General features: G+C 37.4%; 1 long non-coding RNA gene across 2 annotated transcripts in view; it reads right to left on the reverse strand.

Moving 5' to 3' along the window:
- Positions 1–7,437, reverse strand: part of LOC141419878 (uncharacterized) — a 54,510-nt gene extending 47,073 nt beyond the window's left edge. The window contains exons 1-4 of one of the 2 annotated variants that reach the window (XR_012444597.1): positions 7,289–7,437; positions 5,496–5,531; positions 4,630–4,697; positions 4,428–4,470 (exon numbers count right to left, since the gene is read on the reverse strand). This is a non-coding gene — a long non-coding RNA (uncharacterized lncRNA). The remainder of the gene's footprint in view (positions 1–4,427; positions 4,471–4,629; positions 4,698–5,495; positions 5,532–7,288) is intronic. The other variant, XR_012444596.1, reaches the window with a different exon arrangement.
- Between the last annotated feature and the right edge of the window lie 14,797 nt (positions 7,438–22,234).

The raw sequence follows: 22,234 nt of genomic DNA on the forward strand, positions 1-22,234 counted from the left end.
CACTGTGTCGTGGGTTCTTGCATTGTGAGCCTGGCTTTGCTTTGTGTGAGTCTGAGAATTTAAATGCAAGTTTGAACATTGTGGGATGAGTTCCTGTGTATGTTTTCATGTGTTTCTGTACATTTAGGAAGGGTCTGTGTTTAGGAGGGTACCTGCATGATGGTACTTATCTAGGTAACTCTAATACCTAAGTTATGAATCTAGGCATTAGAGATACTTAGATAATCTGTATGATGTGGAGGATGTGGTCGTATGTGTGGTAGTGTTTCAAGGTAACTCAGATTTATGGGCAATTTAGGAGATGTGGGACATATAGTTCTTGAAGGGTGAAGCCACGAGATAAGAGTAAGTAAATTGTGGGAAGGGGGCTCTACATTATAATGTGATGCTATAAATTTAGGAGGAGGATTGTGATTAGTAGGGGAATCTACATGCTAGGGAATAAAAATCTGTAAGTAGTGGGATGTGTTTTTATGGTACAAGGCATACCTATGAGTTAAGAGTGTGTTGCGGGTCTTTGCCTTGTGGAGTGAGGCCGAGTGTTGTGTGTCAAGTTTGTATGTTATGAGATGGGTTTGTGTATTATGGGGAGAGCCTGTGCATTGTCGGAAAAAATTTCTTAACTTCAATGTAATTCTCTATGTTGTGAATGGTATCTGGTTTAAGGTTCTGTCCATATTCTGTAAGGTGTATGGGTTTTATAGTGGCATATGTGTGTGCTGTAAAGTGTTTCTAGGTCTTCTGGAACTACTCTATGTATTATATGGTGAATAAGTGTTGTCAGATAATTGTAAGTATTTGTGGTAGGCCCTTTTTACTTTAGTTTTAATTGTGGTAGTAGAAGGGGGTAATTGTAATATAAATTAACAATTTAAATATTTCCTATGTTGCAGACATTGTATAAGCACTTAATATATCTTTTTCTTTTCTTGTCTTGTCTTTTTTTGGTGGTACTGGAGTTTGAACTCAGGGATTCACACTTGCTAGGCAGCTGCTCTACCACTTTAGCCACTATACCAGCCCTTTTTGTGTTGTGCATTTTTGAGATAAGGTATCACTTTTTGCCTGGACTGGCCTGAAAACACGATCCTCCTTATCTCTGCAGCTCTGGTAGCTAGGATTATAGGTGTGAGCTACCAGCACCGAGCAGCACTTGATATATCATAATTCATTCATCAGTTATAAGAAACATTTTTTGAGTGCTGAGAATCAAACCCAAGGTGTTGTGCATGCTAGGCAAGTGCTCTACCACTGTGCTACATTCCCAATCCTTGGATTTGCTGAGACAGGGACTCATTATGTAGCTTAGCCTGACCTTAAACTCCCTATGTAGTCCAAGCTGGCCTCAAACACAAGACCCTCCTGTCTATGCCTCTCAAGTGCTAAGATTATAGGAGTACATCACCACACCTATTATAATACACCTGAAAAGTTGGTATTACTGATATCTTTGCTTCACAGATAAGCAAACTAAACAAACAAACAAAGAAATATACTTACCCATGGTGATACAGTTAACAAGGTATAGGATCTGGATTCAAACCCTCTGGGTTCAGAGGCCTTCCTCTTAAACATTACACAGGCTGTACCTGTATTATAGGCCAGTTGTAGTTCAATAGTAAAGCAAAGCATATCTGTTCACTAGGATAGAAATCTTTGTAAAGTAGGGGTGATATCTATATTATATGTCTACACAGTGGAAAATTGTTATATGCATTGTAGACTTTGCATTGTAGAGTAAATCTGTGTTATGATGCAATTCTGTGCATTGTGGAAAAAATCTATGTGTTACTGGCATGCCTATGGATTTTAATGCATGTCTATGTGTTGTGGGTATGACTGAGTATGTTATGAAGTTAGTCTGTGTCCTGAGAGGATTGTCTGTGCATTTAGGGTGAGTGTCAGTGTTCAGAAGTTTGTGTGAGTCATGAGGCAAGTGTGTATATTAATGAGAGAATTTGTGTGTTTTGGTGGAGTTTTTGCATAATTGGGCATAGGCAGCTGTGTGAGCAGTGAAAGCAGTCTGTGTGCTTTGTGGTAAATCTGACTCATCTGACAAATGGTTCCATGTGTTTTAGAGCACACTGGGGCACATTTTAACACCGTGCAACACTACAAGAACTGTGGGGTTTGTGAAATGAAGCTGTATGGGAAATGTGTGCCATGAAATAAATCTGAGCATTGTGGGGGTGGAGTGTTGTGCTGTAGTATGTGTTTCATGTTGTAGTTCGCATCTGTGTTGTGGGATGAATGAAGGTACTGTGAATCACATCTGTGAAAGTACACCAAAGGGGGTTCTGAATATTGCAGATAAAGATGAGTATGTCTGTTGTGAAACATATCTGTCTGTTATAGTGCCAATTTTCATGCTGTGATACCATGCTGTGCACTGTGATATGTCTATTTATCACAGAGTGTATCTGAGGAATTTCTGGTGTGTTTTAGTAATATAGGACCATAGTATGTATAATAACTGTGAATTTGGAGAGAGATCAAATGTGATAGGGCAAATGAGTGCCTTTAGGGAAGGGTTTGCATTATATAGTTAATATGTTTGTTGTGAGGTGAATTGGTGCATTGAAGGGTAAGTTTATGTGTTGTCATACAATCCTACACATCAAGGCATGATTTACATGCTGCTGAGTGTACTGTGCATATCTGTGTGGTGGGGTGAGTTTGTCTGAGTGCTGTGGGGAGTGTCTCTGTACTATGGGTTTAGTCTGTATTTCATGGGGTAAGTACACATGATCTGGGGAATGTCTGTGTAGTGTGAGATAAGTCTGTGACCTGTTGAGCTGCCTGGATTCTGTGGTACTTATCCGTGTGTCATGGTGTGAGTCTGTCTGTTTGTGAGGTTTCTGTGTTATAGGGTAAGACTTCAAGCTGTGTCATGAGTGTGTTCTGGGGGGAAAGTTTGTTCTGTGGACAGATTCTGTGTGTTCTAGAGGGACTCTATGTGCTATGGACAGAGATCATGTTCTGTGTGAGAGTTTCTATAATGTGGGGAGAGTGTGTGTGCTGTGTGGCAAGACTATATGATAAGTGGAGTCTGTGTGCACAGGAAGTGTATAAGCTAAGGGTTTACTCTGTGGGGCATAGATGGGATAATCATGTATCATTAAGAAAGTCTGTGTGTTGTAGGGAAGTCTGTGTTCCATGAGGAGAATCTGTGCATTGTGGAGTGTCTATGAGCAGTATCTGCATGCTATGGGGAGCATCTGTGTTGTGCAGGGTGAATCTGTGTTGTACGAGTTGAGCCTGCATGCTCTGTTTGTCCTGGGAAAGGTCTGTGTGATGAGGAAATGGTGGTGCTGGAATTGTCTGTGTATCATAGGTAGAGTTTATGGTGGGGAAAGGTTCTGTCAAGTGGGGCAGGTCAGTGTCCTTTACATGAGCTTCTGTGCTGAGAAGAATCTGTGTGCTTCAGGAAGAGTCTGGTGATGTGGGAAGTGTCCCCATGCCATGGGGCAGATCTTTTTTGCTGTAGTGCTTACTGATGTGGGTTGGGGTGTGTCTGTGTGCTGCAGGGCAAGGTTATGTGCTATGGGAAGAGGCTGCACGTTGTAGGGTAAATGTGTGTTTGTGTTATTTGACCAGTGTGGGCAATTGAAAATGAGTCGTACACTGCAGGAACAGGTCTGCTTCCATGCAAGTCTCCCTTAACATCTACAAATAGCAACATAACACTTTTTAATGGTTACTGTGTATCACTCTTCTAAAGATGCTATCATCCTCATTTTACATCTGGGGAAAGTGAGGCACAGAGAGTTTTTTTTTAAAGTAATTGTCCATGATCATACAACCAGCAAGTGGTGGAGGTTTGAAACCAGGCAGTCTGTTCCTTGTGCCCACATTATAAGGATCCCCTGAGGTCCTGAGGGAATCTGGGGTCTCAAACATTGGAAAGACTTCCAAGTTACTGGTGAAAACACTGAGCACAGTTAATTTGAGAGGAAGAGAAAGGTCGAAAGGCTCAGAGCCTTCAGAGAATTAAAAAATGCAATGCTCTGTTTGCAATAATGACAGTAATTTAGCACAGAAAAACTGACGTCATGTCTGCAGAACAACTACTTCAGCCATTGCGGGCCCCCAAGACCCCTCCCCTGGCCCCACAGCCGCATTGTTACTGCAGAAGAGCCAATGCACATGCTCTGGTGATCTCCTGTTGCCTAGGAAACCAGATTCCAGTCATAAACAAATCAGAGACTAATACCGGCAAGTTGGAAAATGACTGGAGCTGTATCTATGAGCCAAGAGTCCCTCGCAATAACAGCAGACAAGGCAGCCTCCCACTCTCCCCCTTTTTCCTTCCAGAATCAGTAAAGGGTAAAGGCTAGAGTCAGAAGTCCAAAGAAAAAGGGGTTCAACAGAAGGTACCAGGTGATTTTTTAGTTCTTAAATATTTCTGTGAGCAATATTTAACTCACCTCTTACTTAAAGACTCCATGTTTTGTGTCTTGAACCTTCCACCTGCAATGAAAATATGTGGACCATTGGGATATTTCCCTATCTTGAAGAGATGTGAACAGAGGTAGCATGGGTTATGACTCACCCTCCATCCCTTAAATCCCTAGCTCATACTACTGCCAGCAGCAGGCTGACAAATATTATTGTTTCTGTTCCTCTTACATTTTCCTCTTATGCCATTCTAGAAAATTCCAGGAACTGAATCCAGACAGCTTTAACTCTCTGAGTACCTGAGGAGTAGAAAAAGAAGAACTTTAGGATTAGCACTAACCCCTGGGGTATTTCTTTTTAAACACACAATTAGGATGTCAGGTAAGTCCATGAGGACTAGCACATCTGGAACAGTGTTTTTATATAGTTGGATTCCTCAATTTTAATTTGTAAAAAGTATGACAAAATAATATTCTTAAATATTTAAAAAGTCTTGTTTCAAAAACCACTGTCCTAGGTTGCATGTGCTCAGGATTCTGGAAATGCAGATGCACCAACATTTTGCTTTAGCAATCTGACAGATGTTGCAAGAAGGTAGGAGTACTATTGTGGAATGTAACCATCTTGTGTAGAAAGAAAATGGCTGACCTGTTAAAAGCTACACCCTATCTAATGGGAGAATAGCTGCTGACATTTCAAATCAGTGGAAGAAGGTTGGATTATTCAATGAGTAATGCTGAAACAATTGGCGACCTATTTGGAAAAAACACAAAATTAGATCCTACTTTATACCTTATATCAAAATGAATGCTAGATGGATTAGTGAATTATAAAAATGAAGGAATTAAGTTACCAGGGAAAATACAGGTGAATACGTATATAGGTAAATACTTCAAAGGACGGAAACAAAAAACTAAAACAATCAACAATTGACAAATGTAGATATCTAAAATTATAAGGCTTCGAAATGCCAAAAATATCACCACCCACAATAAATGATAAAAACCAATAGGCAAACAATGTTTTTCACCACATACGATAAATAAATTAAGTGATATGCCTTGGGACAGGGGGAGACACCTTAAGCTAGTTCATACCATTTGATCCAGGAATTCCACATCTACGAATTTCTCCTAGAAGAAAAACCAGAAAAGCATACAGAGATTTGTATGGAAATAATCCTTCAATCATGTATAATAGCAAAAAATGTATATATACATAATCAATAATTGGCCATTCAGTGAGATTCCCATGCAATTAAAAATTATGCATCCAAAAAGCACATTCTTGTAAGATATTTTAAAATATGAGGAATTTTCCCCCAATATGTATAATGAATAAAGCAGAGTAAAAAGTGTGTATATATGATTTTCATTTTTGTATAAAATATACATTTCTATGCTATATATTTGCATATATTCAGAAAAGAGATTGATGGTTATATGCTAATACTAATTATGTGTGAGTTTAGGGTTATGGTTAATTTTTCTAGTCATCTTTAAATTTTTCCAAATTTTCTAAAAATGTATTTATTTTTACAACAAAGGAGAAAACAGCATTTTTTAAGAAGATATTCTACTAAGCATATAAAAACACTGCAGTGCAGAGAAGAAGGTCTAGGAACAAAGACAATAAAAAGCAAAGATTAAATGCCAATGTAAGCCAGAGAAAGATTATGCAAGATAACTCATCTACCACAGCATGATCGCAGCATTATTTGCATGTTAGTATGTATAGAATTTCCTGTACAAGATGGAGTCCTGGAAATTTTTCTTCACTACACCAGAGAATGGTCACATGTCCCTGGATGCGTCAGTCACTCTGTTTGCCGCAGTGCTCTGCTGACGCCCCCTCCCTCTGCCTTCAACATATTCTCTTCCTTTCCCCTGAAAAACATGCTACCAGCAGACATGTTCAACTTGGGAAATGACCCATCTTGTGCACTTTCTAATAAGCTTTTATCATTCTTAGTTTTCCTCTCTGATTTCTGTTTTGTCATCTAAATCAAAAAACAATTTGTCTTTTTTTTCTCCTTCCTTCCTGCTCAAGTGTCAAAACAATCTGAATTCCAAAGGAATTTTTAAAACACCACTTTACTCTTTTTTGTTTTCCTGCAGAAACTGCCTACAGAAGCACACACGATTTCGAGCATGTTTCAGAAACAAACATAAAAGCTGTATCCATAGGAATCTCTGCCACATTCTCACATCCCTTCCAAATAAGAACCACCAATAACATTGTCTTTACAAAATGATGTCCAAACACACAAGTGAATTTTTCATGAAAGCACAGTCGTAATATTTGTCATTTCTTTTTATATTTTTGCATCCTAGCACCAAATTTTAATCTTTCCCATTCAGTAAACGTTCATCCTCTCACATGAAACCATTGATTTAATGTTATTACAGCTGCCCTCTTCCTCAGGCATTTCTGCACACCATTTCCTTAATTAAAAAAATAGTGGAGCACAGTATCCTTTCCTCCATTGCAAAACAGTATTTTTCTTACGCTGTACACTCACTGAGAAAAGAAACCAGATAAGAGAATATCTTGAATAGTAACTGCCTCTTCATTATGTCTAATGCAAACATCATGAAGCTGATATCATTTTAGTAACATCTTCATTACATCTTGTTTTGGGAAGGTTATTATCAGAATCACAAGGAGGAAGGTTCTGTATTTCTCTCTAGCAATTTATACACCATTTAAGAGCAAGCCCTAAAGTAGAAAAGTGACCGCGCATTATTTACAATTTAATCCATTTTCCTAGCGCCACTGACTAGAGAAATTCCTCCACAGTACTGTAATGTACTATTCCATCAAAACATGTCACTTGCTTTAAAAGCAGAGCCTCGACAACTATTTTACGGAAGCATTCTCAGCTACTTACCAGTTGCGTGCTCTCTGCCTCTTCACTGCTCTGAGACTGTCGCACTGAAGGAGTGGGAGGAGAAAGCAGCAGACCAACAGCCACTTGAAAATGAGCTGTGCTCTGAAGAAGGGATTAGCCCGGGGGAAGGAAATGAAATACCTGGAGATTAACCTCAAAAATCCTCCCAAACCATAAAAATCATACTAAACAACATATTCTAAAATGCGCATGCTCATCAAAGGGTAGCGTTTAATGGTTAAACCTCTAATTCAAAAGATTCTTAAATTGCCTTCATTTCCAGTGGAACCCCTACAAGACCATGGGCTTTTGGCTCTCCCGTCTCCTAGCAACATTCTCATTAATGTACTTTTTTTCTGCAGTAGACCTACTAGGCATCAAAGAACACTAGCAACGTCGAGTATAGGATGAGGAACATTACCATTTTTTTTCAATATATATTTTCCCTGGGGAAGTAGTAAGGAAAGTCAAAAATTCAATAGCAAACTAGTCAGAGGAAATTTTTTATTTCAAATGACATTCCACAGTGAAAAGCAGAGAGTGTTCTTGTCCTCTCTGGTAGTGTACTGGTGGCAGTAAACCCCTGCTGTGATGTGAAGGTGCTTAATACCCTTCAACTGTTCACTTAAAAGGATAAATTTATGTTATGCATATCTTACTATAGTAAAAAAGAGAATAACTTATTCACCCTACAAGTATGTGTTGAGTTCCATGACATTGAAAACACTGTGCTGGGACAGACATTAGAAAAGTAAATAAAACACAGTCCACCCCCATTCTAAAAGTTCATAATCTAACAATTCACACACGTTGCAAAGTAGAGGTACTTTATTTTTTTCTTTCATTAACTTTGGGTAGCATTTATAACTAAAAAATTGTGATATGAATGGCCAGTAGTTGAAGGAAGTAAGGAAATACATATTTAATTTTTTAAATGTAAATATATATTTATTTGTACATCTCAATTAATAATGTGCACTTACCTTTAATGTAGCTTTTATGTTTTTACTTTTATTTTCACAAGTTCACTCCAGAATGATTGTCTTAGTACAACATTATATAAACTTTTTAAATTAATTTAAATTTTACAAGATAGGAAATACCTGACAACACCTTATACTAAAAGAAAGAAAGAAAAAAATCAATTCCATTTCCTGTGCATTTATCATAGGAGCTTTTCTAAGTACCAGATGATGAATTACGTATTGTTACCACCATTGCATTGATGAAGAAATACCAGAAGCTCAGTAGCAGAACAAGGACATCAACCTTCCTTACTTAAAGCACATGCTTTTCGTCACTACATCACCAAATATCAACATTCTTCAGAATCACCTAGAGTGCTAATTTTTTAAAGAGGATTATAGGAACCTATTCCCGAGTATTCTTTTATCAGTAGTCTTGAAGGCCAGATATCTGCATTTTAAACAAACACCATCATTTAGTTCTGACCAAAAAACTTGATTATTGGTAATGCTACCTGAGAAGAAAATTCTAAAACCATGTACCATGAGTCAGGAGTGGTAGTACATACCTGTAGTCCCACACCTATGTGGGAGGCAGACATTGAGAGCATTGCAGTTCAAGGCCAGCATTAAAAAAAAATGTTAGCAAGACCATTTTTTTAATAGTAGTTTTTAGTTGAATTTTCCTGATAGCTAAAAATATTGAGCATTTTTTCATCTTTTTTTTGGTCATTTGTGTTTCTTCTTCTTCATCATGTGTGTGTGTGTGTGCACATCACACTCATGTGCACCCTGCAGACTGAACCCAGCATAAACTTCATACATGCTAGGTAAGTACTTTAGCACAGAGCTGCATCCCCAGCCCTATATTTCTTCTTTTGAGAAGTGTCTATTAGTCTTTTGACCATCTTTTATTAGATTACTTGTTTTTATATTTGAGTTTTATATTTTGAGTTTTTATATTTTATAAATATATGTGTATATTCTGTCAGATGAATAGCTGGAAAAGGTTTTTTTCCATTTTGTAGGCTATATCTTCACCCTGTTAATTATTTCTTTTGCTGTACAGAAGGTTTTTATTTTGATGCAATCCCATATATCAAGTTTTGCTATTACTTCCTGAACTGTTAGTGTACTAATCAGGAAACCTGTGTCTATGCCTATTCCTTGAAGTGTTTCTCCTATGTTTTCCCCTAGTATTTTCAAAGTTTCAGATCTTACACTAAGGTCTTTCATCCATTTTTAGTTTATTTTTCTGTAGAGTAAGAGATAAGAATCTAATTTTATTCTTCTATGTACGGATATCTAGTTTCCCAACACCCCTATTGAAGAGGCTGTTTTTTCATCTAATGTGTGTTTTGGTCATTTTGGTTGAGAATCAGCTGGCCATACATGTATGAGTTTAGTTCTGGGTCCTCTATTCTGTATATTGGTCTATGTGTCTGTTTTTATGCCATACCAAGCTGTTTTATTATTAGGGTATTATGATATATTTTTTATGGTTTATTCATTTATTTATATGTGTATACACTGTTTGGGCCATCTCTCCCCCTACCTCTCACCCCCCTCCTCCTCCACCCCCACCCTCTTCGCTATTGCAGTACCTCTAGTATTGCTCTTTTTGCTCAAGAGTGCTTTGGTTATTTGGAGTATTTTGTGCTGCCATATGAATTTTAGGATTTTTTTTTCTAGTTCTGTAAAGAATGCCAAAACCATCTTGAACAAAAACAGCAATACTGGAGACATCACAATATCACAGAGCCATTACAGAGTTCTAGTAACAAAACAGCTTGGTATTGGCATAAAAACAGACACATAAGCCAGATATGGTAGCACATACCTATAATTCTAACACTTGAGAGGGTGAGAAAGGAAACTCACAAGGTATAGGCCAAGCTGGGCTACATACCAAAACATTGCCCCTGAAAAACAAAACAAAGAAATCAAAAACAAAAACAGACTAGAACACCAAAGAAACAGAAGACTCAGAGATAAATCCATGCATTTTTAGTGAACTGATTCTCAACAAAAATGTCAAGAACATTGTAGAAAAAGACAGACTCTTCAAGAAATGGACTTGGAAAACTGAATATCCACATGTATAATACTGAAACTCTACTCCTATCTCACTCTGTACAAAAATAAGCTAAATTTAGATCAAATACCTTAATGTTATACATGAAACTGAGAAATACTAGAGGAAAACAAAGGAAAAAATGCTTCAAGTTATTGGTATAGGCAGCAATTTCCTAGATAAGATTCCAAAGCACAGGAAACGAAAGCAGTATTCAGAGCAAACTAAAACGCTTCTGCATGGCAAAGGAAACTATCACAGAGTAAAAAGAAAATGTATGGAATGGGTGAAAATCTTTGGCAGCTATTCATCTGACAGAGGATTCATACACAGAATTAATAAAGAACTCAAAAACCTTAATGACAAAAGAGTAGTTCAATGCAAGTGATTTGATTAGACAGTTCTCAAAAGAGGAAATGTAAATGGCCAATAAACACATGAAAAAACAGTTAATGTGTTTAGCCATAACCAAGATGTCAATCAAAACCACAATGAGATTCCATCTTACCCAAGTTAGAATGGTTATTATGAAAAAAAAACCATAAAATTCTGGAGAAGTGGAGAAAAAGGAACAGTTCATAAAAATTGTTGCATTAGTACAGTTTCTATGGAAATAGAAATACTGTATGATGCTTCCATATCAGTCCTGGGTGTATATCCAAAGGAAATGAAGTCAGCATACAATAGAGATATCTGCACACCCATGTTTATTGTGGCACTATTCACAATAGCTAAAATACTGAATCAGCATAAGTGTCCATCAACAGATAAATAGATAAAGAAAATGTGGTGTATACATACAGAATGAAGTATTAATCAGCCATAAAAAATGAAATTCTGTCTTCTGTGAGAAAATGGATGGAACTTGAGGACATCATGTTAAACAAGTCAGGCACAAGCCAGGCACCAGTGGTGCACGTCTGTAATCCTAATTACCCAGAAGGCAGACATCGGGAGGGTCATGGTTCAAAGCCAGCCCAGGCAAATAGTTAGAGCGACCTTATCTCAAAAATGCCCAACACTAAAATAGGGCTGGTGGAGTGACTCAAGTGGCAGAGCATAGTGTAGCAAGTATAAGGTCCTGAGTTCAAACCCCAGTACTGCCAATATATAGATAAATAAATAAATAAAGTCAGACACAGAAAGACTAATATTGCATGCTTTATCTCACATGTAGAAATTTTGAGAAGGAAGGCCCAAAATTCAAAGAGGGAATATTAGGGAGTGGGAAGGGTATCAAGGGGACTGAGCAAAAGGTAGAATAAGGGAGCATGAGCATGATCAATGTGTGACATATTCATAAATGGAAATATCTATCACAATAAATCTCATTAATTTATATAAGCAATAAACATTAATAACTGTAATAAAAATGTGGCACATATACACAATGTAATATTATTCAGCCATAAAGAAGAATGAAACCCTACAATGTGCAATAAAATGCATGTAAGTGAAGAATACAGAACACTATGTTAAATGAAATGTGCCCAGACATTGAAGGATAAGTACCACGTTTTCTCTCATATATGGAAGCTAAAACAAATTAAACTGAATGTAGAATAGTGATTAATATAAATTGGGAAGGGTGTGGGGCAAGGGGGAGGGTGAATAAAGAGAGGTTGGGTTTGATCAGGGCATGCTGCATGCACACATGGAAATATAATGCTGAACCTCATTAATATATATTAATAAAAGACAAAAATGAAATGTTAAAATAAATCTTAATGATATGGTAACCTTGGGAAGGAGGGAGGAAGGGAATAGTTCATTTTTATCCTGTGGGACTAGGGATGTGGGACTAGGGACTCTTGATTCAACCTGCCTTCACGGCCACCTATTGGAAACTTCCATTTCACTCAGGAGCCAACAATGAAGGGACTCCTAATGAGCTTTGAAAAGAGTAAGCATTTGAACTTGTGATATTTGTCTTTCTCAGTTTGGTTTATTTGGTTTAACATAATGGTCTCTAGCTCCATCCATTTTTCTGCAAATGGTATAATTTCATTCTTCTTTATAGCTGAATAATACTCCATTGTATATATAGTACCATGTTTTCATTAGCTGATAGGTATCTAGGATGATTCCATATTTTCATTATGTGAATAATGCTGCCATAAACATGGGCATTTTGCCCTTAAAAATGAATGACAGGAATATAAAAGAAGTTCTGTTTGGGGAAGGGAAACAACAGGAGGGGACAGGCAAAAGGAGAGGGTGAAGGGTTGGTGAATATGGTCAAAGTACACATGTATGAAAATAGATCAATGAAACTTGTTGAAATTGTTTTAAGAAGGGGAGAAGCAGAACAAGGAGGAGTACTAGAGGAGATAAATTTGATCAGGGTACACTGTATGCATGCATGGAAATATCACTATAAAACCCCTTTGTACAACTATGCTAATAAAAATGTTCAAAAAAGAATATTGACTTCAGAGATATCAATGCACCAAATATATAAATATCGGAATTAACACATCCTACCCCAAATCATTGGTTACTAGTAGTAGTTGCTAGGATAACAACCCCTTATTCTGAAAATTGATAAGTACAGGGAAATAATCAAACATTTACCTTATCTCTCCTGTACTGATTATATGCAAACATAATCAAGTAACTGATGAGGAGAAGATCTTTTAAGAAAAATTACAGCTAATAAATGCAGAAGGAATGAGAGAGTTCAAAAAAAGAAATCACCATTTTACAACCCCTCAGGAAAACAACAATAATCTATACAACAATCTTCAGTAGCTGCTAGAACCATTTAATGAATGATTAGTGAAGAATTTCATTTTAAACAACAAAAAATAGCTTTCCAGGCCCAACTTCCCCAGTGTCTTTTCAAATGTCAGTATAATTGTGACATTATCTCTGAGAAAGGATAGCAGAAAAAGGTAAAATTACAGATCTATCTTGTGTTCTAAAGCACTACCTCTTCCAAAGAAAATATAAATATTTTCACTGGAGAGTTCTGGTAATTATAGTTATACCAAAGGAGTGACTCTATTCTTGGCCTATACCAACTTATTCCTGGATTAAAATGCAACACATTTTAAATGAAATATTTGAAACTGAGTTAACTGTCTAGGAAGGGTCTTTAAAAATAGTCATCTGGGACTCTGAACTGGTAAGATTATCTATGGTATTGTTTGTATGGTACCTCTAGGCCTCTGACTCTTGGATCCCCATTTGGGGATCCAGAACAGCACTGCTGACCACAGCAAGCACAATAACAGATTCAACACCAGAGCACTGCTCCCTACTTCTACAGCAATATAAGATACTCAAGATCTAGTTCATGGGAAAAACAGTAAACAGTCTCTAGAGAAGAAACTTCAGAGTAAGTCCAATCAACAAAACTGAGTTAACATCACGTTCCAGTGAGATTGCATCCTGAATTGTTGATGTTCCCATACTTAGTGTTGCTAGAAAAAAATAGCTCTAGTTCAAATCAGATGATTAAAAAAAGGAGTTTAGGTGTATATAGCCTAATGCTTAGGAAATCTGAGACTATAATGCATTTACACACTTTACATAAAAAAGAGTCCACTGAACATTCCAAGTCATTCGCAACAATCAGAACATAGCCTCTGAGTGGCATTGTACCAGTGCCAATAGAGCATAAATAAAATCACAGAGGTTCACCTAGGAAGTTCAACTTTCTGCCAAGGATTTGGAGGAAAATCTAATTTCCATGTGAATTCAAAGTCTTTCATTATGAGGAGTAAAGAAGCCAGGTGCAGTGATGCATGCTTGTAATCTGAGCACTTAGGGAGGCTGAGGCAGGCAATTTGAAATCTGGAGGTCAGCCTGCACTATATAGCCAAGCTCCAGGCCATCTTGAGCTACATAGTGAGACCCTGCCATGGAAAGGCAAAATAATAAATAAACTAAGGAGAAAAGAAGGCTCATAATTGGGACATATCCTGAACCCAACTAGAAGCATTAATAGCTAAAAATTAGGGAGAGAGCACAAATGAACAAAAGAGTAATGAAATATGACCAGCCTGAGATATTTACATCTTTAGTCTGTCCTTTTCCAAATTAAACATCTAAATTTCATAACCTATTCCTCATACGATGTGTTTCAGTTTTCCTCCACTCTGAATATCCTCTTCTGAAATTTCCTATTGTGTCTTTCAAAGAACAGTTGTGTTAGTCAGTTTTCTGTCACTTTAACAAAGTACCTGAGAAAATCAACTTAAAGGAGGAAAGATTTATTTTAGCTCATGGTTTCATAGGTTTCAGTCCATGGTTGGCTGGCTACATTGCTTTGGACTAGAGGCAATAGAGAATATCATTGCAGCAGGAACATGGTAGATAGAGCCAAGCAATCACTTCATGGCAGAGAGGAGAAAGAGTGTGTGACAGGATAAGATACATCCTTCAAAAAGTCACACCCCTGATAACCTACTTCCCCCATCCAAGCCCCACCTTCTACAGTTTCACAATAATCTCTTCAAATATTGAATCCAACAATGGGTTAAACTATTAATGAAGGCAAAGCCCTCATGACCAAATCACTTCTCAAAAGCCCCATTTCTTGAACACTGCTTGCATTAGGGACCAAACCTTCAATACATGAGCACTTCATATCCAAACCATAACAATGGTGCTAAAAATTCTTCAAAATAGTCCAAGTTTCTGCTGAAGAACACAAAAGTGACTAGTGTTGTTACTTCTGATGATGAAAAATTGTTGTGGACACTATACAGGAATCCCTGGTGGTAGTGAAGGAAAGCCAGGCATTGCACGAGGTGTTGAGATACAAAACCAAGTAAGATAGACTAGTTTCATGCCTTCAAAGAGCTTATGAATTCAATGGAGGAGACAGACCAATAACAAAAAGTAAAACAAATAGTATCAATGGATGTAACTGGAGATCATTATAAGTGAATTAAGCCAGACTCACGAAGACAAATACCATGTTTTCTCTTGTATGCAGAATCTAGATTTTAAAAAAGACATGAAGCTGGATATGGTGGTGCATGCCTATAATCTCAGGTACTCTGGAGAATCACAAGTTTGAGACCAGCCAGGGAAAAGTTAGGAAGACTTGATCTCATAAACAAAATAAAAACAAGAAGGTTGGGGGTATTGCTCAAGAGGTACAACACTTACCCACCATGTGCAAGGCTCTGAGTTCAATCCCCAGTACCAGGAATAAAAAAATATGAAAGAAGAAGAGGGACTATATTTGGGAAGAGGAAGGTTTGGAACCAGTGGGAGGTGGTAAGGGAGACAAGAAAGGGTAATTGGGGGATGTATGAATATGATGAAAATATACCATGTACATGTATAAAATGTCACAATAAAACTAATTAAAATGTTATTTCATAAAAGAGAGAAGAATTTCCTGGGGTGAAGGAACAATGAATACACAGGTCCTGAGTCTAAATGAAGTTGACATGTCCAGTGACCAAAAGACAGAAAGTAGTGGATGTTAAGGCCAAAGAAGGTGAACAAGGGCCAGATCATGCAAGTCCCTGTTGACAATGGAAATGACGTTGGATATCTAATTGTAATGCAAAGCTACTGCAGGATCTTTAGCAAGGGAATGACATGACATGACTTATGTGTTTAAATTACACCTTTAGCTTCTGTGTTGAGAATGGACTGTAATCTGACAAGTGTGGAAACAGGGAAAGCTGTAAAAACATAGGAGCCTAAGCAAAAGGTGTTGATGACTTGATTCAGGGAGAAACAGAATAGGTCAAGAAAAGGGTTTAAATTCAGGACATAATTTAGAGGGAGAATCAACAGGGTATTATTGCTACCTAGAATAACTGTTAGTTTATGGATGTAAACAACTAGATGGATGGTAGTGTCCAGTAATTGATGAGGAAACAGGAGGAGGAAGAGATTTGGGGGAGAAAATTATGAACCAGAAGTTTTGTTTGGAAATATTGAATTTGAGATTCTATTGGAGATGTTGTATCAGAGGTTAAATACAGTTTTATAGGAGAGGACTAACCTAGAGATAGAAACTGGAAGTGATAAATGATATTTACAGCAGTGAGAGTAGTTGAGGATATCATGGAGTTGAGTGCATAATATTATGCAAGTCAGTGTGCTGCATTGAATAGTAATATCTTTATCTATAAAATGGAGATGATACTCATTAATGTTTATGTCATATTGAGTTGTTGCAAGGTTGTAGCCTAAAATTGTTTAAACTATTTTCAATAGTTGTGCTAAATTGCTGGTTTGTGTTTAACTCAAACTTCAAGATCTTTTCACCTTTCACTCTTCCTTTCAAACAGATGTCCTCCTCCATTTGTACTAGTGAAATAGATTTCTTTCATTAAAATGCATCTCTTCCCTCTCCAACCTCAATCTTAGGACAGATCTTCCATGCCCCCTTCCAACAAGCTGCATGCTGCCAAGAATGCACACTATTATGCCTCTTGTCTATGACTTCCCTACTCAGACTACAGAATGGACCAGATTTCAAAGAAACAACTGGACTACAGTAAGCTCGGTTATTGCTCAGCAAAGAGCTTCGATGATCGATGAGCTGGGTAAAAATCTAAACAATTTGAGACAACAATGCTTATTTAATCCTCTCATAGCAACTCAGCTAAACGCAGGAATTAATCAGCATTATCCTCCAATACAACATAAGGGGTAAGGATCACAGAAGAAAAGTAAGGCTATCAGTGACTAAAAGAGGGTGAAAGCCAGACTACAGAGACTTAAAGAGTAGGGAAATAAGGAAATAGACAATAAGGCTAAGGAGAAAATAGTGATTAGATTCGGCCATATGAAGTTTGATTCATTGACAGGATTTTAGTCAAAGAAAGAAGTTTTAGGAATAATGCAGAACACTAGTGAACCAAGGCAAAGGATTCTGTTGGTATAAGGAGTGAGGTAAGAGCTCAATTAAAAGAATTAGAATTTATAGTCAAAAGCAGTATTGTCAGAAATCTAGCAGTACTGAATATGGGTACGTTACCCTCTCTGGAGGCCAGACTGGTCCCAGGTTCTGAAGTGGAGCTGATCCTATTTGTGGAAGGATATAGCCCAATTGGAGAGATTAGGAGAATGGAAAATGCATAATTAATCTTATGACAGAAAATCAGCCCTAAAGAGGACCCTTTATTAGAAATAAGGGAAACATTTTTTGTGGTACTGAGGATCAAACCCAGGGCCTTGAGTTGATGATTTACTATGAGTGTAGGTATTATCATTTATTTCATATATAGGTGTACTTTTTACATATTTAATATACATTTGAGATATATAATCATATCTAATAGCTAACATTTGTCTGGGGCCAGACTATGCCTGATAAGCACCAATTATTTTATTAAACCATCACAATAACCTTATGAAAAAAGGTAGAATTTATTACTTTCATTTTACAGATGAGGAAATTGACATTCAGAGAGCAAGGAAATTGCTCAAAATTAGTAAATAAGTAAAGGTTCAAGATTGAGATACAGGTATTTTGACCAAAGAATTCCTTTTCTTTACATTGCACTGCTTCCACTATTTGCTGTTTCACTTTTATTTGTTTGTTTGTTTGTTTGTTTGGGTGTTTTTGTTCTTTGGTGCTAGGGATTGAATCCAGGGCCTTGCACATGCTCTACCATGTGCTACACACCCAGCTCTGGACTCTCTATTTGCTTCTTGTGAAGTATGTATCCTGAGTTAGAGTCTGCCTTCTATTACTGAACCACAGCCTCCCTGAGGACAAAGGTCTGTATCATTCTTCTCTGAATTTGCAAGCCCAGCAACATTCCTAATCAACCCCCTGGACCTGCTCCTCATACTCTCAGTCAGTATTAGTAGTTCTACCTCAGAATATTAAGAAGACAAAGGGCAGACAACTGGACAGTACATAGTCAAACCTTTCCTTCTAGCCACATGGCAAAGGACATAAAACATACTTAAATGAACAAAATTCCCAAGTTCTTACTTTCTAATTTTTGTGGTTTTAGTGAAATGCCAACCTCATTTACACATGACATATTCAGATAGGTGAAAATTAACAGGACAACTAACAGGCTTAATTAGTAACATTTACCATTAAAGAAGTACAAATTGCTTCTGGAAGTAATTATATTTTATCACTAAAAGTTCTCGAGACAATAAATTCTCAGAAACATTTTATAGCACCCACAAAATTCAATGGATCATCATCCAGATAAAATGATGAAAACAGAACACATCAAGATAATGAATATTTGCCATTGTTTAGATAGGAAATGTCCCCACAAAAGGCTAATGTGGTAGAGAGACTGTGTGACGCCCTGAGTTCAAACCCCACCCGCAAAAAAAAAAAAGAAAAAAAACTATTGTATTGAAGGCTTGGGTTTGCAGCGCAATTAAAAGGTGATTAGATCAATGGATTTTTCCATTGATGAATTCATAACTGAGTGGGCCATTCATAAGTTGAGTTGAAACTCAATGGTAGATTGCTTGCCTAGCATGCATGAGGTCCTGTACTCCATCTCAAGCACTCCAAAAAATATGCATATGCATTAAATATGCATACACATACATAAAATACAATAATTAGATGAGCATTTGCTAAGAAATTAAATACTATAATTTTTGGTGTGTCTAAGCTGGTCATTAAGAGAGTGGGATTGCTGTTTTTCTCTTTCATTTGTTTTTAGTTAACTTAAAAACCTCAATTCCAGCCAGATGATATGAACAGGACTGTATGACTTCAAGTGCAATTTGATGCACATGTTTTTTTGTACAGAATATTAGTGCAGACTAGACAATTTTCAAGTGTACAGCTTTTTTGTGGTACTGGGGTTTGAACTCAGGGCCTCGAGCTTGCTAGTCAAGCAGTCTATCACTTGAGGCACACTCCCAACCTCAGCTTTCTTTAAAGTTGTCTTATGTTTGGACTCGCTTTTTTGTTTGAATGCTAGAAGAAATTTCTGCATCTCAAAAGACTATCTTTAAAGTCATGTAGTAAATTTTCGTTGGAGATATATTTTATGTAAAATAATTCAATGTATTAAAAGGAAATTGAAATCTACACAATGTAACATTTAATTTGTGTTACTCTTGGTCTCTGCCTGACTGGCATTGGCTTTCTGACCTTCTAACAGAAATACAAGCTTCCCTTCAGGTCCTCAACTTAGAAAAAGGCTTCCCAAATGCATACTAAATCAGAGTAGAACAGAAACCAAATGGAATCAATTACTAATTATATCAATCATAATATGGTAAAATTATGAGGGACTATTCACATTAAATGTTTTTATTTGAACACTGGAATACAATAATTTTACTAACATTTAACATTTTACAGATATGAACAGTACATTTTGGGTCAGTTGCAATGGCTCATGACTGTAATCCCAGCTACTAAGAAGGTAGAGATTGGGAGGATCATGATTAGAGGCCAGTCCAGGCAAAAAGTTAGCAAGATCATATCTCAATCAATAAGCCAAGGGGGGAGCAAACTGTGATCCCAGCTGCACAGAAGCTTTAAGTAGAAGGATCACAGTCTGAGGCCAGCCCCCTACAAAAACATGAGACAATTCCTAAAAAACAGCTAAAGTTTTTAAAAAAGGACTGGCAGTGTGGCTAAAGTGGTAGTGCACTTTACTAAGCACTGAGTACTACCAAAAAAAGTGCCACAAAACTACAGTTTAGGTTTCTTGTATAAGACCATAACATTTCCTTATTTACCTAAATCTATCTTTAACAGGTCTCCACCCTGTGGTCTTCCTCCACAGCCTTCTACCTGGGATCCTTACCTCAGCCTTTCCATACAATTCCTGGAAAATTACATTATGTCAAAGACCTTTGGAGGAGCAAGGAGAGGGGAACCCACAATCATTGCCAGGGGCATTGTGCCACATGGCTCCAGAAGGCACCACTATCCCACCAGCACTAACCTTTGTGCAAATTAAAGAAAGGTGCCCCATCTGGACTGATGGACTGGAAAAAGATACTTCTTTGGGTTAACAAATTAGCAAAGTACCCCCTCCTGTGGGACACATTACAAATGAGAATTCTCAGTGGGCTTACATAGCTCTGTGAACTCATGGTATAGCAAAGAGAATGCAGGCTGAATTTCAAACCCTGCTGACCACTCTTACCCACCATGTCCCTTTGTATTGCACAAAAATTGTACATATGCAGCAGTCCTAAGCTGAGTGTAGTGGTCCTCATATATAATTCCAGCACTTGGGAGGCTGAGGCCAGAGGATCATAAGTTCCAGGCCACCTGAATTACATAGTGACACTGTCTCAAAAGCACGTAAAAGGAGGGATAAAGGGTCCAAGAGACAAAGAGAAAATGAATGTTTACTGAAATAGCCCTTCTCATACCCTGAAATATAATTCTAGCATAGGTTAAAAAATTGACCTATCTTAACAAATGTTATAGAAAGTGACAAATGAACTTTAAATTTCAATTTTCAACATCTCTCTTAAACACTTAGAAAATATCATTCCCTCAAAACTCCACTGTTCACACTTTTATCTTTCCCTACTTTTTTCTTACCCATTTTTACTTCTCAGCAATTAGTAGCAGCTCAATAACATTTTCTGCAAATGATATTATGAATTGTTAAGGAAAGTTATGAAATGTTAAGAAATGTTAATTATGAAATAAAACCAGTATTGAAGAGATTAAGTGAAAATTAATAGTTGCAAAAGCTATTAAAGAAAGGAACATAAAGAATACTTGTGGTAGCCATGAAATCTCTTCTTTTCTGTGAACTACAAGCAATATGTTCCACTGACTTAGCTTGTATTCTCTGCACGCTGTGCTATATCTGCATTGAAGCCATGTTTTTCATGAGCTGCTTTTGGGCAGTAACTGAAACAGACAAGGATATTATTGAAGGTCCATTCTGAGAGATACAGGACTCCTCCAATGGCCATCTTTGGCCTCTTTGCCTTGCCAAACTTCTTAAGAACCAAAATGAATCTGAGATTCTATTTAATCTTTCCTTCTCTCTCTCCTTTATAGTGATCAGTATGTATCATGATCTTTCAGGTCTACCTGACTCCTCTGACAACCCACACTTTTTCTCTTATAAGAACTCTCCCTAATAACTCTCTTGCATGTCTAATCCCATTTTGGCACCTGCCTCTTGGAGACATGAGCTAGCACAAATTTTTGCAAGAGTGGCTGAAGAAAACAGGTAGTAAGATAAGAACTTTGGACTGGCTCACTCATTACCCAAAGGGAGAAAACGACACCATCCTTTTCTCTGGCATAAGGCAGTGGCTCAGTTGCTAAGGATTTCCCCAGTGCTAACCTGGGAAATATCCCAGGGAGGGTAATGTTGCTATAGGTATGATTACTCAAGCATTTGTGAGACATAGCTGTGATAATCCCTATAGAAACAAAAGTGTTGACTGGTTATTGATGTTATTTTGACACCCTCAAGAGGGATAATGAGAGACTGTAGACCTCTAACAAGCAGTTAATGGCTAAGTGTGAGAACAAGTAAGTGGCAGTTCACAAGAGACCCTTGTCTCCTGTAGTGAAGAGCAAACACAACTAAAGACCTGTTAAAGTTGCAGAGTCATAGATACTTGAATGTTCAGTCAAGGCAAGATCAGCCATGTGAAGTTAGGACCTTTGTGGGGGAAACCTAGGACACTGAACTATGCACTGGGAGCACTGAAATGGAAGTCCCAGAAGCTGTTGGCTCTGTAGCCATCCCCTAACTTCAAATACTCTGGGAATGCAGAGGTGGCCCACCCTTCTCTAGTAATGGAAGCATTTGTGCTATGCTTAGAATATGCTGAAGAGGCACTTCTCTTGCAAGAAAACAGATGCCTCACTAAAGAGTTGCCTTCACTTTCTCTCCTGAATACCAGACCAATAACTAAGGCTGAATCCCAACTTATACCTGATAAGTGGAAAAAGCGACTATTCACTACACTTTGCAAAAAATCAGCCTGCCTGTATTAGCAGAA

Source organism: Castor canadensis, chromosome X (genome assembly GCF_047511655.1).
Source record: "Castor canadensis chromosome X, mCasCan1.hap1v2, whole genome shotgun sequence".
Taxonomy (NCBI): domain Eukaryota; kingdom Metazoa; phylum Chordata; class Mammalia; order Rodentia; family Castoridae; genus Castor; species Castor canadensis.